Below are 17,798 nucleotides of genomic sequence, written 5' to 3' on the forward strand. Positions count from 1 at the left end.
AATATAAGGGAGCTTTTTGGAAGTGTTAAGTTTTATTGCAAAATAGCTGGATGTACCTGAACAGCATAAGAATTAATTCTAAGAAACCTTTACAATAGTCTCTTAGATAATCTTTTATTTTAGGTCATGTCATGTGATTGCTGTTATCAGAATAAGTAGAATTAGCTTACTTTAATTTTCTTAAAGAATATTTCTACTTATTTAAAGAATCCTATAACATTAGTTTAGAAACTAATCTAATTTTGTATTGTAGCATTTGCTGATTACTAACAGTTGTCTTCAGCTCAGGCCAGAAGAGGTAACTATTTGTGATATTGTTTGGGATTGGATACGTGAACATCGTTTGGCTCCATGAGGGCAATGAATACAAAGTACAAGGAAAGATATCTGCTGTCTTGATTCTGCCAGAGAAATTCATCTGTCTTTGCAATATTGAAACTTTGCTGTGAAACAGGGACTCCAGATAGGGTACTCCAGAAAGAAGCATCTACTTTCTCTGACGTAACTAGCATCTATATTATTTTAGATCCTCTGAAACTGAACCAGTTGGTTTGAAATACTGCAATAATTCAATGATATAGCTCTCCACCAAATGTAAACCTTTGAGGAACAGATTTATCTTGTGTCACTTTTAGATATTCTAGAGGGCATTAGGAGGACCGTGGCCAGCAGGTCAAGAGACGTGATCCTCCCCCTCTACTCAGGCCCCATCTGGCATGCTGTGCCCAGTTGTGGGCTCCTCAGTTCAAGACAGACAGGGAACTGCTGGAGAGGGTCCAGCAGAGAGCTATGAAGATGGTGAGGAGACTGGAGCATCTCCCCTATGAGGACAGGCTGAGAGAGCTGGGCCTGTTTCCCCTGGAGAAGACTGAAAGGGGATCTTATCAATGTCTAAAACTATCTTAAGGGCATCAAGAGGATGGGGCCAGGCTGTTCTCAGTAGCGCCAAGTGACAGGAAGAAACAATGGCAACAAACTGCAACACAAGGAGTTTCATCTGAATATGAGGATAATTTTTTTTTACTTTGCAAGTCACAGAGCGCTGGGACAGGCTGCCCAGAGAGCAGGTGGTGTCTCCTTCTCTGGAGACATTCAAAACCTACCTGGATGCAACCTGCTCTAGGTCAACCTGCTTTAGCAGGGGTTTGGACTGAATGATCTGCAGAGGTCCCTTCCAAGCCTAACCATTCTGTGATTCTGTGGTTTGAAACATCTAGTGCCCCTGGATCTGCAAGTTTAAATTTTAGAAAAGAACACTCTTCAATGAACACCAGAAATTTTCTGTATTGCTTGTGCTGAGCCACATTCAGAGAACAGTGGGATAATTGAAGTCCCCATGAAAGCTTGGCTTTGCAATTGGCAAGGTCCCTCCAGCATCTAAAAAAGCTTTATCTACATGCCTTTCTTGAACAGAAACTGTGGAGCAAATGCTCACTACAATTTCACCTTCAGTCTGTCCTCACCTTGATCTTTACACATACGCTCTTGAGATGTATACGCTCAAGTTGATTCCTTGTACACCTCCTTATCTTTCTGTCCCATACCTCCACTGTCTTCTCTGAAGCCTGTAACCATCCTTTGCAGCATTCCTGTCATGAGTGAAACCACCACATCTCTGCATTCCCAATAACATCACTCTGTCTGCACACAGACTTTCTTTTCCTCCAGTTTATGTTCTAAGTTATGTAAAAATGTGTTGACCTCTGAGAGAGGTTGTCCCACTGTCTTGTTGTCCCTATCCTCAGGAGAGGTTTAAAACCCACCCATGACAGTGTCCCATGCACACTACTCCCCTTTATTTGTTTTCCCAATTACCTGCAGGTAATCTCTGTTCCCTTGTTTCAAGCCTTCATTGGCAGGTTAACAAGCCCTTTGGTTAGGACACTTCCAGCTTACTTTGTCAGGTGTAAAAAGCAAACAGTCCCATCACAATAAGCTCTGATCGTCTGAAATATCATGAACAAACACATCAGTATTAATATATATCTCTATATGTGCACACATAAAATATATTTACACATTTACTCAGCCACAAAGTTAGCACAAACAATGGTGATTATTTCAGTGTTTTCTATGCATGAGTCATGTTTCACATATTAAATTCCCTATTGATATACTGTTAGTCCTTACAACACAGTGAAAATGAATGTCTTGAGCAGCATAATTATTTGAAATTGTAGAATAATTTATTAAACATAGCCATAATAAAGTCTTTCTAAAAATTTAGTGAGAGTTGAAATGTTATGACAGCTGTCAGTCTCCAGAGTGTCAAAACATTAGATTATTAAACTTAAAAATAACTTCAAATACATAATAGTGCAATTTCTCAAATATTACACAAGAGACTGAAAGTCAAGTTTCTATTATAGTTCATTTCTGATGATTTAATTATAAAATACATATATTTATAATAGCCTATATAAGGCAAAATGTGACCATTTTGAAACAGGAAATGATATTTTCATCAGCTTGTATAGCTCTTTTTGCTGCTCAGAAAGGATGTGGAACCAAAGGACAATATATCTAGTGGAAGATAATAAAAGTTATTTTCTGGGAAAAATGAATAATAATTTAGTAGGGAAGGCTTTAGTGGGAAACAGAGAAACCTTAAACCTCAAAAGATAATTCATATTTCCCAAGAGAAAAAAAAAAATATTTGAAAATTTGAAAGTTGAGTGTCATAGAACGTTAATTAATTCATTTCAAGTACCGTATGTATCAGACTTTGAACATTAAAAAGCAGTGGAAAGATTATTTTTTTTCTTTTTACTTCCCCTTCACATTTTTACTTCCTCCATTTTTGATAGCAACTACTGTTTTTTCCATTATTTTTTGATATATTGTAAGGAAACTAAAGTGTTTAAAGATAGTCATACAGAGGCAGTCCTATTACCAAAAGCTTTTTTAAACTAGAAGACAAAAAAACCCCAAACATAACAAGAACCAATGACAGAAAATTTAGATTCACCTGAATTATTAAAAATAAGGCAATACTTTTAGTATTGAAAATTACTATGTGGTGGTTTGATCTTGGCTGAACACCAACAGCCCTCCAAAGCTGCTTTATCACTCCATCTCCTCATCAGGAGAGGGGAGAGAAAATATAACAAGAAGCTTATGAGTGAGATAGGGACAGGGAGATCACTCAGCAATTGCCATCGCAGGTAAAACAGGCTTAACTTGAGGAAATTAGTTTGTTACTACTCAAAAGAGAGTAGGACACTGAGAAATAAAAACCAATCTTAAAAATCCTTTACCCAACCCCTCCCTTCTTCCTAAGCTGAATTTCACTCCTGATTACCCTACCTTCTCCCCCCAAGCAGTGCAAGGGGATGGGGAATGGGGGCTGTGGTCAGTTCATCACATGCTGTTTCTGCTGCATCTTCCTCCTCACAGTCTTGCCCTGCTTCAGTGTGGAGTCCCCCTTATGGGAGACAGTCCTCTATGAACTTCTCCAAGTGAGTCCTTCCATGGGTTGCGGTTCTTCATGAACGGCTCCATCATGGATCCTTCCCACAAGGTGCAGTCCCTCAGGAACAGCCTGCTCCAGCGTGGGTCCCCTGACAGGTCACAGCCTATTTGGGGCATACCCCTGTCCCGGTGTGGGGTCCTCCACAGGCTGCAGGTGGATATCTGCTCCACCGTGGACCTCCATGGGCTGAGCGTCACAGCCTGTCTCACCATGGTCTTCATCATGGGCTGAGGGGGAATCTCTGCTCTGGCGCCTGGAGCCCCCCCTGCCCCTCCTCCTGCACCGGCCTGGGGGTCTGCAGGGCGGCTGCTTTCACACAGTCTCACTCCTCTCTCCAGCTGCACGTCGTTGCACAGGCCTTTTTTCCTCTTTCTTAAATACATTACCCCAGAGGCACTACCACTGTTGTTGATGGGCTCAGCCTTGGCCAGTGGCCAGTGTTTTGGAGCCAGCTGGCACTGGCTCCATGGACATGGGGGCAGCTTCTATCAGCTTCTCACAGAAGCCGCCCCTGTGGTCCCCCCCACCAAAAACCTTGCCACACAGACCCAATACAGACTAACCACCAGGACAATCCACCCTGAAAAGTGGTGCACTTTTCCATTATAGAATTCTTCACATCTAATTCACTTCTACACAGCATTCCATTGAAAAATATCCATAGACAACTGTATGCAAGATGTGTGGAGGATTAGACTGTATGATCTGATGCTGCAGGTGATCTTACACTTCAGGGATCTTCAGAGACTTGACAGTATGCAGGTTTGGGGCATTATTTCCTGAACAGGAGAGGAGCTGTGCACAGCTTTGCTTTTACATAGTAGTTGTGTTCTTTCTATTTTGTGGTGTTTCATTGTTATCAGCTGATGTTAAGAGGCAGCAGTTTGGTTCCAGCAGCCATCTCTAACTCCATGAAGTGACCAACATAAGACACACAGTGAGATTTCAGGTCAAGAATGTACCTCTGGTTGCTGGAGCTTGTCCAGAGCATTTCCACCCAGAAATCACTTTTTGTAAGGGAAGCATCCCAATGGAGCAATGTGCTAATGGGAAAATTCTTCCCAGGGCTGTACAGGTTCCCCCATAGTTTATGTGAGACCTGTGAGAGAGATGTGCTGTCCCAGGAGACAGACTTATTTACAACTCACAGGAAGAACTTGCAACTCTGAAATATCACCAGCTGTTAGTGGTCTACTCAGCGGAAAACATGAAATCTTGGAAATTTCCCTACATTGCAGCTCTCTGGACAAGCTGCCTTGCCAGTGGTTCCCCAAATGTCCAGGTAGACAGCACCCTTGGAAAACACATTTTGACAATTATTCAGATGTGAGCTGCTGAAAGAATAAAACTTTTCCTGTTACAGGTGAATCCAATCTTTTCATCTTTTGTTTCTCCTAAATATTTTAATCTTTCTTTTCTCCTAAAAAAAATACATTTTTTTCAACAGAAGAGTTTCTAGACAACTTGCATCTTCCTTTCTACCCTCAAGGACTTGACTATTCTGAAAAAGAGCACACTAGAGATAAAACTAGCATATAACCAAAGAATGGTTAATATTCTTCCTCCTCCTGCTCAGGAAAAGAAGTTAAGATTAATGGTAAGTCTAATTTTCATTTTAGCCTTGGGGCGGGGGGCGGGGGTGGGGCAGCAATATATGAAAGCTTCCCCCCCCCCCCCCCCCCCCTCCCCAATTAGCCATTTCAGCACTAAAAGATGCCTGCAAACCACCTGTAAAAGCAAAACAGGATTGCAACTATGGCTTCTTACCCCACATATTTGTACGCAGAAATTTCATAGACTAGGATGCACTAACATCCATCTCTGTTTTCATACTTAAGGTTATAAAAGGATAACGTTACGTTATGGTACATTTTGAGTACTGCAAGAATTCAGATTGTTCTATTCAGACCACACAAATGGAGTAAGGTTTTGACTTTGCATGCAATCTTGTGTTTTCCTCCTCCTGATTTCTCAGTTCCTAGCCAAGTGACATAAACACACCAGTGATGTAATTATTTTGATTTAAAACATTAGTACATACATAGTCATTGTCAAATAGGAAATTAAAATTAATGGAGAAATAGGAACATAAATATTTCCACTTTTCACATTTATTAAAAAAATAATTACTCTTGTAGAAGTAAGAATAGGCTTGCAAATTCAGACATTTCATGAAGCAGTGTATGAAGTATTTTATGGCAACAATAAATATAAATTTCCCTCCTCCCAGAAAAAAAAAAATAAATCAATAAACCAATAAATCCCACTGGTGATACATAAAAATGAAGTTCTGACAAGAGAACCTGGCTTCAATGTAATCTTTATGATGTTATCATTTTCCATTTTAATGCTGATGTTGATACAATTTCTTAAGAGTTGCAAATATCTGTATGGATGTACCTTATGAAAAATGTGCTATCACATGGAGAGAGACAAAAGCCAATTATAATGTAGGATACATTGAACTGGAGTTTAACAATATTTAAAATATTTGTACATGATCTCCCTATAACAGTAATGTAAACATAATAGGAACTTGCAAACATTCTGATGTTCTAATTAAAGTTGATTTATTTCAAGAATGACACTGTGTTTAATCCCTGTTTATTTTAACCATCTTAAAACTGGTTATGAAGGGGGGGTAGGTATATAAATGACATTTACCAGTAGACAGTACAGAGCAGAAAACTAAGCATACTTAACAGACTTAGCAGTAAGAACAGTGGTGTACAATATTAATCAATGCATCACAGGAGAAGTGATTAAAATAGCCTAGGAAAAGATCTTACAAATCAGAAAAAGGGAGGAAAAATATATGCTCTTTAAAAATTGTTTAAAAATCAGTAGTATCTGTCCTTCTATATAACAACTCTGCTTTTTGCACTTGGAGTGGAAAGCATATAGAAAATTTCTGAGGATTGTATTAGAGCAGGAAAGAGGAAGGTAGGTTTGATTTTATCTCCTGGAATTCCATGCTGCCATGTTAATTGGAGTACTGTTGATGTCATATTGAAACAAAAATTATGAAACATCCAATTAAAACCAATTAAGAAATATATCAACTCCCCACTCTTTTTAAATGTGTATTTTGTATTTTGTGTGTCCTTTGTAAGATACCATATTCTTTTTTTTTCTGAAGAAAAATTGATAAAATCACTTCTGCCAAAATCTTAACAACTTTTCCAAAAGCCATATTCTATTATCATTTTTGTTTGCAGCAAACCACAACAAACTGAAACTTTTTATCAGAACCTAGGGTTTGCACTGAAAAAGATTCATTTTCAGTTTTAACATCTCCAAGACTTAGTCTAATGCAACAACTGCCAGACTTTAGCTTGAACAATGAGCTATTGCTTCTGTTATTAACTTTTTAGTAGAAATATCTCACCAGTTCTCTCATGCAACTTTACACCAAAGCTTCCTTGATCACCAGGGCTATACTAGTGAACATTGCAATAATACTGATGTGAAGACTGATGTACCTGAAAGTCTGAAAATATAAACTCCAGACAGCATATGAGAAATCATCCCATCTACAAACTCCAGGCTGTAGGTAGCAACTTCTCATACTGACACACTATTCACATTTTTCTGTTGAGAGATACTTCACAATTTCTCAGCTAAAACTGTGGTGAAGTATGTGTGCTGCAAATCTGGAAATGTTAGAACCCATCCTCACAATACCTTCTAAGAGAAGGCACTCTGGAATTGCCACATAATCATGAAGTCTGACTGTTTTTCCACATTGAAGAATTACAACAGCTCTACTAGAAATGGATCCCTTGTTATAACAGTGTAAAGGTGTTAATGTAAACTATAATATAACCATTTATGATCTTAATAACATAGGGGGCAATCTGTCTGTCTTCTGTTTACACCCTCTGCTGTACCTACACAGACTGCCCAGCAAGAGCAGAAATTGCTCTGGCAATGATTTGCGGCATTGTGACAGCCCAGCTTGACTTTCAAAGTACAGGAGGGGAGAATGTGGGGTCGGAGCACATGCATGCACAGGACAGGGACAGGAAGTTTCTCAGGATGAGCACTGTGACAGAGCATTGATCAGCTGGGCAAATCAAAGCACCTTTTACCTCATGTGAAAGAAGAGAGAAGTGAGAAGGGCCAAGCAACCCTCCTAACATTATGTCCAAATGACACTGTCCAGTCAAGATTTATTCCTTACATCAGCCTGATGATACAGCATCACACTGCTGATGACTGCAAAAATTCAATATTGAAGCAAGGGCATACAGCCTGCTGGTTTGTCAGAGCTTTGTGGTGATGTATTGAGGAAAGCACTCTCGCAAGCTTCTATTACTGAAAGCCTATGGACACTGCAGTTTTGGAGGCCTCGGAGGGAAAACCAAATAGATATTCCTCCTGACTTCCTTTACATTGCACAGGATTTTATTGTCGTTGTGATTTTAAGAAACCGATGTGACTGTAGATCTGAAGTGCCTCTAGTGACAATCTATATTTTCTAAGCTCTTAGGACAGCTAGATGGTTAACTAAGCCCATACAGTAGAAAAATTTATATTAAAAAATCAGACAAGACAGAAACAAACAAATAAAATGATTCTTTAAGTACACTTAATAACATCTTTTTAGGGTAATGTGTTGCTTTGTTTTTCTAAAGTAGAAATGAGTCATTTTTGTTCAAGGGATTTGTCACTTGGACATAATAATACAGTACTATTATTAATAAAAGCATAACATAAAACCTGCATAATCTGCAACTAGCTGTCTGATATGGCTATCCTTCAGTAATTATTGCAGGAAAATTTCAACCTTTTAACTGGTCTTTTGAACAATGTCATCAGAGAATTACAGCAGGGTTGAATAATGTAGTTAGGGAAGGACCTCCAGATGCCTTCTGTGGTCAAAGCAACTCTAATCAGATCAGGTTGCTCAGTGCTGTGTCCATTCTAGTCTTGAACACCTCCAACCACAAGGACTCCATAGCCTTGTGCTAAAAAAAATAAAATAATTGCAACTTCTGCACATTGACTCTTGTCCTACTGTTGTATATTACCAAGGAGAGTTTGATTTCATTTTCTGTGTATACACTGCAGAGAACAGTGAGGTCTCCCCTTCCCCTCATATTCCCTAAGTTGAACCAGCCCAGTGCCTTCTGCCTCCCCCTGTATGCCCTGTGCTCCAGCCCCAGTCATCATGGGAATCCTTCACTGTACTCAGTCATGTGTGTCAGGGTCTGTCCTGTGCCAGGAGTTCGGGCCTGGACTATCAAGGCACTCTTACCAGTGCCGGGCAATGGTTCAGGATCCCTTCTCCTTTAAGATGCAGCCCCAGGTACAGGGGCTGTTTTGCTACCTGAGTGCACCGCTGCATCCTGGCAAATTGCTGCCCCCAGGTCCACCAGGACATATCTGCAGAGCTACTGTCAACCATCAACACCAGCTTGTCCTGTTCCAGGGTTGACTTCAGCCCTCTTCTGCACCTTTGCCTCCAATGGAAGTTTTTCATGGGATCTTACCAAGGAAGTCTTTAGCAGATCAGAAATACGGTCTTCTGAAATTCCAGGGTGGTTGCCTTTATAAAATACTGCTGCTTGTTTTACTCACTTATCTCAGCTTCTAAAGCTCTAGAGTCTCACAGTCACCATAGTCAAGACTGCCCTTAATCTTTATGCCCTCAACCAGTTCTTCCTTGCTTGTGAGTACCAGATCCACCAGGATGTCTTCCCTGGTTGATTTGCCAACCACCTGAATCAAGAATTTGCCCTTGAGTAGTTTGCACCTCTGTGTCTGTGCATCAGTGGTGCTGTTCTGTCTCCTGACCCTTACTCACAGACTCACTTACTACAGGGTGAAGTTCCATGCCTCTGAGCTATGCCTTTGCCTAGACGACCCCATTTTTTTCCCTGACAACCTTGTTTGTCCTGAAACGTCTGTACCCCTGCACTGCAGCTGTACAAGTATGAAAACTGTACTACCATGTCACCAAAGCCTCTGAGGTCACAGCTCAGTTGGGCTGCATCGACTGCTGATGTTTCCTTCTTGTCCCCAGGGACACAAGCATTTGTACATGAGTGCTTGAGATGGGTACCAAGTTATACAGCTTTTGCAGATGAACTGTGAGGACTCTCTGATCATGCTGTCCCCTGCACCTTAAAACCCTGGTGTCCTCTACTTAAAAGAACCTCCCCTCTTGCAAGTTTCTAGTCCCCATCATGAGGTCAGGAAACTTGTTCCCACACATATCCTTGCCCCACATTGTCAGACATAACCAATCCCTTTTTGTGAGAAAAACTTTGCTGATTAGTAAGGCAAGAGACTAAGCACAGTCACAATGCTGGCCTTGTAAACCACTACCCCCATCCTAACATGGCATGTGTGCTTCCACATATACGTTCTTACCAAGATTGAATCCTTCCTGCAAATAACCAAATGCCTTAAGCGATGAGGATATAACCTACTTATACCTGGATTATTTTCAGAGCCTAAAATCCCATTATAAATCTAAACCATGACATCTAGAGCTGCCTTTTCTACAAGCTATTTTGCCATTGGAAAACTGGCAGTAAGAGGGTCTCCATGTCTCATAGAGAGTCGCATTGTTTGGTATTTGGATGTGATCATAATGCGAGAAGGATAATGGAAGCAAATCCAAGTATTTTGAATGCATTAATTCTAATAACTAACTAATGAAACAACTTCTAGTAAAAAAAAAAAAAAAAAAAAAAGAGTTTTTTAAAAACCAAAACCTGTAATGCTTCCTTGTCAGAATTCTGAATTATCAGCTGCTCTATTTAGATATAATCTAATACATTATTTCGAAGAGATTGCCTAAGATGCAGAAAACAACAATTTAATTTGCAGATCCCAGGTTAAACTTGCTGGGCTGCTGCTTGGAAAAGTTATTCATTGATAAGTACTATGACTACATTTCCTAGATCATAGAATCATAGAATCACAGAATCATTTCTGTTAGAAAAGACCTTTGAGATTATCAAGTCCAGCCATTAAACTCAGGCCTGCGAAGTCCATCACTAAACTATGTCAATAAGCACTGCACTTCTGCATTTTTTAAACACCTCCAGGGACACTGATTCCACCACCTCCATGGGCATCCAGTTCCAATGTTTCACCACACTTTCTGTGAAGAATTTTTTCCTAATATCCAATCTAAACCTCACCTGGCATAACTTGAGGCTGTTTCCTTTTGTCCTGTCGCTTGTTACTTGGGAGATCAACCCCCACTTGCCTACAGCCTCCTGCCAGGTAGCTGGAGTGAGGAATAAGGTCCCCTCTGAGCATCCTCCTCTCCAAACTAAACAGCCTCAGTTCCCTCAGCTGCTTCTCATAAGACTTGTGCTCCAGACCCTTCACCAGCTTCATTGCCCTTCTCTGGACACGATCCAGCACCTCAGTGGGGGCCCAGACCCGAACACAGGGTTCGAGGGGCGGCCCCACCAGTGCCCAGTGCAGGGGGACGGTCACTGCCCTGGTCCTGCTGGCCACACTGCTGGGGACACCGGCCAGGGTGCTGCTGGCCGCCTGGGCCCCCTGGGCACACTGCTGGCTCCTGCCCAGCCGGCCGTCACCCAGCACCCCCAGGCCCTTTCCCACCAGGCCCTTTCCAGCCGCTCTGCCCCAGCCTGTAGCGCTGCGTGGGGCTGGTGTGACCCACGGGCAGGACCCGGCACTGAGCCCTGCTGAACCTCACACCACTGGCCTGGGCCCATCGCTCCAGCCTGCCCAGGTCCCTCTGCAGAACCTTCCTAGTCTTTCTCCCAACCTGATGTTGTCTGCAGACTTACTGAGGGCGCACTCAATCCCCTCATCCAGATTGTCAATCAAGTTATGAAACAGCACTGGCCCCAGTACTGAGCCCTGGCGAACACCACTTGTGACCAGCTGCCAGTTGGATGTGAAGTCCATTCACCACAACACTTTGGGTTTGGCTGTCCAGCCAGCTTTTTATTCAGCATAGACTAAAACCCATCCAAGCCATATGCAGACAGTGTCTCCAGGAGAATGCTGTGGGAGACAGTGTGAAACTCTTTACTAAGGTCCAGGAACACAACATCAACAGCCTGTCCCTCATCCACTAGGTGGGTCATCTTGTCGTTTTAGGTCAGGTTTATTCAGGCAGGACCTGCCTTTCATAACCCCATTCTGGCTTGGCCTGATCCCCTCACTGTCCTCTACACGCCACATGACAGCACTTCAGGATGATCTGCTCCATAACCTTCCCCAGCACCGAGGTCAGGCTGACAGGCCTGTAGTTTCCTGGATCCCCCTTCAAGCCTTTCTTGTAGATGGGTGTCACACTGGGTAACCTCCAGCCTGCTGGGACCTCCCCAGTTAGCCAGGGCTGCTGATAAATGATGGAGAGTGGCTTGGCCAGCTCCTCCCCCAGCTCCCTCAGTACCCTCAGGTGGATCCCATCCAGCCCCATAGACCTGTGTGTGTCTAAGTGGAGCAGCAGGTCACTGACTGCTTCCTCCTGGGCTGTGGGGACTTCATGCTGCTCCTTCTCATCCCTGCCTTCCAGCTCGGGGGGGGGGGTGGGGTGGGGGGGGGGGTGGGGGTGGGGGGTGGGGGTGGGGCGGGGCGCTGAGTACCCTGAGGGCAACTGGTCTTGCTATTCAAGCCTGAGGCAAAGAAAGTATTAAAGTACCTCAGCCTTTTCATCACCCTTTGTGGCAATGTTCCCCACCACATCTAGTAAAGAATGAGGATTATCTTTGGCCCTCCTTTTCTTTCTAATGTATTTGTAAAAATATTTGTTATCTTCTATGGCAGTGGCCAGCTTGAGTTGCAGATGGGCTTCTGTCTTTCTGATCTTTTCCCTGCGCAACCTAATGACATCCTTATAGTCCTTCAGAGTTGCTTGCCCCTTCTTCCAAAGGTGGTAAACTCTCTCTTTTCCCCTCTGAGTTCCAGCCAAAGCTCTCTGTTTTGCCAGGCCAGTTTTCTTCCTCACTGACTTGTCATTTGGCACATGAGGATGGCCTGATCCTGCGCCTTTAAGACTTCCTGATTGAAGAATGTCCAGCCTTCCTGGACTCCTTGGTCCTTCAGAACTATTTTGCAAGGGACTCTGTTGGTCAATCTCCTAAACCAGTAAAGTCTACCTGCTGGAAATGTAAGGTAGCAGGGTTTTGCTGACCCCTCTTCTTCTTTCTCCAAGAATCAAAAACTCTATCATCTCATGATCTCTGTGCCCAAGATATGCTCTAACCACCACATCACCCACCAGTCTTTCCCCATTTGTAAACAGCAGGTCCAGCGGGACATGTCCCTGGCTGGCTCCCTGCCCAGCTGTGCCAGTAAGTTGTCTTCCACACACTCCAGGAACCCCCCAGACTGTTTCCTCTCCACTGTGTTGCATTTCCAGAAGACATCCATTAAAATTAAGTCCCCCATGAGAACAAGGGCTAGCAATTTTGAGACTTCTCTCAGCTGCTTGTAGAATGTTTCATCTGTCTCTTCATACTGGTTGGGTGGTCTATAACAGAATCCCACCAGAATATCTGCCTTGATGGCTTTCCTCCGATCCTTACCCATAAACTTGATCTCGCTGTTACCAACATTAAGCTCTAGGCAGTGGAAACACTCCCTAACATACAGAGTTACCCCACTACATCTCCTTCCTTGCCTGTTCCTTCTGAATAGTTTATCACCATCCATTGCAGCACTCCAGTCATGCGAGTCATCCCACCATGTTTCTGTGGTGGCAAGTATGTCATAATTTTCCTGCTGGACACCACTAAGAAAAAAAGAAAAGAAAAAAAAACAACCCAAAAAAACAAAACCACATGGGACCTGCCTACACCAATCTTTAGGGAAAAGTTTCTGACTATAACTGCACTTTAAAACAAGTTGCAATTACTAATAAACGAAAAGCACTTACATTGTTCTTCCTAAAGACAGGAACTTTACATTTAAGAAGCTTCAGTAGTTTTTGTAGATGCTTGGAAATTTAAGTAAGACAAAATATCTGCTTCAGTTACATGCAGGTGGAAAAAGGCTGTTACTAGCTTGTTAGAAATTATTGTATCTAGTGAAATAAAACCTGGCATATTTGTCACGAAGGTCTTGTTGGCCTGTCATGTCCATAGGAATGCAAAAACTCAGGTCAAGGAATGACTGTAAAAGCCTACCTTTGAGATTATTACACTGTTATATATAATTAACAAAAAATGCATTACTTTTTTTTTTCTTCTTCTTTTTGTTTAATATCATAGCCAGGTTACATTCTAGTAACTCTCTAGATACAACTGAAGGAAAAACGTAGGAGGTGTTGTAGGATAACACTGGCCAGCAACTCAGCCCCACATAGCCACTTGCTTTCTCCCCCCCAGTGGGATGGGGGAGAGAATTGGATGAGTGAAAATGAGGAAGCTCATGGGTTGAGATAAAGACAGCTTAACAGACAAAGCAAAAGCCACACATGCAAACGCAGCAAAACAAGGAATTCATTCACTGCTTCCCATCAGTACACAGGTGTTCAGCTATCTCAAGGAAAGCAAGGCTCCATCATTCCTAATGTTTACTTGGGAAGATAAGACACCATCACTCTGAACATCCTGCTTTCCTTCTTCCTCCACCTTTTTATTGCTGAGCATGATACCATATGGTATGGAACATCCCACTGGTCAGCTGGGGTCAGCTGTCCCGGTTGTGTCCTTATCCACCTTTTTGGGCACCTCTGGCCTTTTCGCTGGAGGGGTGATGTGAGAAGCAGAAAAAGCCTTGATACTGTGTGAGCACTGTTCAGCAATAACAAAAACATCCTTGAATTATCAACACTGGTTCCAGCACAAATCCAAAACCTAGTCCCATATAATCTAACGTGGAAAAAATCAACTTTATGCCAGACAAACCCAGCACAGATATGCAAGATAACAGCAGCGAAAGATGCTTCTTGTGGTAGGGTTGGGTTTCAGGTTTACATACATTTTGGCTTCAGTCAATCTAGGGCACAAATCCATGATTTACTGGAGATTTGTTTGCATCCTAGTGGTCTCTTTAGTCTAACATAAAACGAGTATGAGAGCTATGATGAAATTGTGATGAAAAACCTCAGAATGTTTAAAAGTTTGCCTTGGAATGAGTTTTGACACCAGTTAGCCTTGCATTCTTTCCTATTTGTAGCAGGTATCTGCATTTTACTTAGAAAAAAATATATAAATTATATACCAGATCCTTCATGATCAGCAAATATTTAAAGCTGTTTGTTGTTCTCCTGTTCAAATATTTATGATCTAGATGACAGGTTAGCACAAGGCAAGGAGAAGTTTGGTAATTTCTGAGCTCAATCACAACTAAATAAGCATTTCATAACAACCCAACAGAAGATCTTAAGATAAAAACTTTACAGAATTTGTAGATAAAAATGGATTCTTTTGTAAAAGTACTAACTTAGAGTTAGCAAAACCTAACAGAGACAACCGTTCCCCATTATTAAACATGTTCTGTTACTTAATCTTTGAGTATCCTAGATTGAAAAGAAAGACTGCTTTTGCCTCATTTATTTCAAAGATCAGTAATAGCATTTCTTTTGGTAAATTCCTACCTGGAATCACAGTATCAACTTTGAAGAAGAACAGAGCCCACTGGTCCAGGACTATTTAATTAAATGCACCAACCACCGACCTTTTCAACTGAATGGATTGCAGAAAACATTTATTAGTCTTAATAAATACTGATATCTGTTGAAAAGAAAGAACATACAGTGAAGTATTGTATAAATAGCTGTATTTAATTTTCTTATAGAAATAATATATAGCTAGAAAAATCAATTGATTGAACAAGATTCATCAAATTTTGTCTTTATTTCATTACAAGGAAGAGCTATCACAGTATTTCAATGAAAATAAACCTCCTTTCACCTATTCTTCTGATGGTTTGTATGCGGGGAGTCCATTATCACAGTTTATGACTTTCTAAACATTGTTTCCATAGTCTAGGGTTTGTTCTTACTAAAAGCACATGTGGGTCCCATAAGCTCTCCCTAAGAGGAAGAAATCATTTTCTGCATCTACCTAGACATCTGGTGTCTTTGACAAATAACAGAAATGCAAAAAACCCTTCTGTCTAGTCAAAGACGGTTAAGAAATATTGTGTTCTTAACGAGTATAATTCTTCAACATATAAAGCAACTTATACCACTGACAAAAGTATAATGATAAAGTACTCTCCAATAATTATAAATATAATCACAGAGAACATATATTCATATATTAACTCCTTCTAATAATAATAATAACAAAACAAAATACTTTTGCATCTCAACTGCTGGTGTGCAACCTTATAAGCATCTAAAATTACCTCCAGGGTTTTTTTAATAAGCATATAAAAGTTAAGAGACTTTTAGCTCTCTTTTGTGGTCTAAAATATAAAATAAATAGTTATTTTAAAATTATTATTATTCTGAATTCATTTGGGAGCCATATAAATTAATATTCTAAAAGCTGAAATTTTACCTCTAGTTATTACAGATGCACAATAACCCTGCAACCATAGAGACACTTTACAGAAGTCTCATTGAATTATTTCTTAGTTTAAATCTTCATTTTTTTTTAAGAAGAAGCTGGTAGAAATGCAACATGAATGAGACTGTATTTACAACATAAACTTATAAGTAACAGTTGTACTTAGTTTTGAGCTTTTTGTTTGGAATTATTTACATTGGCATAATGCTATATTATATATACATATACTTGTAATACTTGCACAAGTTCTAGAAGGAAGAAGTATAGTGATTAATTACTGAACAGATTAGAGAAAAACCTTTAATCAGAACAGACCTGAATTCCACTTGTGTTTTCTGTCACAAAGATTTCCCTATTCTTCAACATTACTGCATGATTTTCGCACACCTTGGCATGAATCGCTCTTACTATCTGCCCAAACCTCTGCCCAAGTCTTGAAATAGCACAGTTGATGATGAACTGGCAGACACACATTTAGAAAAAGATTATCATGTTATAGCTCTTTCAAACTATATATTGTATATTCCCAATTCGCAATAGAATGGTTTCTTTTAGCTCTAAGTCATGTTCACAGGGACTACTAAAAGAAGCATACTGGGTAATACTTAAATATAAAATTAATTAGCAGAACTCACTGTGATGTTACAAAAAAGGAACAAAAAATCCCCAACCTTAAACATTATTTTTCTGATTGAACTCTCCTAGTGACAGAAGGATTAAGGCAGCAGAAGTCTTTAAAAATCTAACAGTGTTTTGCTAGGCTTTTTCAGCAGGAACACACCTTTCTTGTATGTTCAAAAAGATGTACAGTAATATTGTGAAGGAAGTGTTCTCCATTAAATGAAAAAAGATACATTAAAAAATGCAAGTATGCACATTATATGTAGCTGCTTTATAAAAAACAGCGTTTTTTGTTTGGTTGGTATTTTTTGGGTTTTTTTGTTTGTTTGTTTGTTTGTTTTGGGTTTTTGGGTTTTTTTTGGTTGGTTTTTTTTTTTTTTTTTGTATTAGAATTACTAAATTATTTGTCTTGCAGTATTTAGCAAGATGTAACCATCAACATAATAGAAGCTGCAATACTTTGTTTTGGGCAGGACCACCTGTTACTTGAAGCTTTTTTTTTTTCATGTTTATTATCCTCATCCTAGAATCCTTCATTTTATTCCTCCTTCCCTTTTGTACTCCCTAATTTTTTCAGCTGTAATGTAGCTAATCATATCCCTCTTTCTGCTCTGCCTCCCTGTCCCCACATGATCATGGAAGAGTCTGGTAAGAGGGATTAATATTGTGGTAACTAATACACCATTTAAACTTTGTCATTACCACACTGCATACACTCCTTTAGCCAGTTTTTTTGTGTCCAGATTACAGCATTTATTTATTACAGTGAAGCCAACTGGTAAATACAGTGTGAAATTCCACTCCTGCAAACATTTTGGCAATGTACACAGCCAAATAGAAATATGTAAAACTTGAAAACACTTAGAGTGGTCTAATAATTCCCACAGTTGTCCTAACAAATTAAGTGAGACCACTTACAGTCAAAGTACACAACACGTGTCAGTGTGTCTGAGTCTAGAGAATGCAGAGATTAGAACAGATTCTTCATAAGGGTTTAAATGTTTATGTAAAACATTTGTATTAACTGGGAAAATGGATGTCTTACACAATGGCCTCTTTGGCTTTGGAGGGAATCATTCTTCCGAAACATAAATGTGCTGTGTTGTTCTGTATTTTTTTAATTTAGAGCTTCACTATGAAATATATTTATCAAAGGAAAAGCAGCAACCTTATAGGGAGGGAAAGCAGATTCAAGAAGTATCAGTACTGTTAAGGCAGTAAAATCTACGTGCAAAGAGTGA

This window comes from Falco naumanni, chromosome Z (genome assembly GCF_017639655.2).
Source record: "Falco naumanni isolate bFalNau1 chromosome Z, bFalNau1.pat, whole genome shotgun sequence".
NCBI classification, from domain to species: domain Eukaryota; kingdom Metazoa; phylum Chordata; class Aves; order Falconiformes; family Falconidae; genus Falco; species Falco naumanni.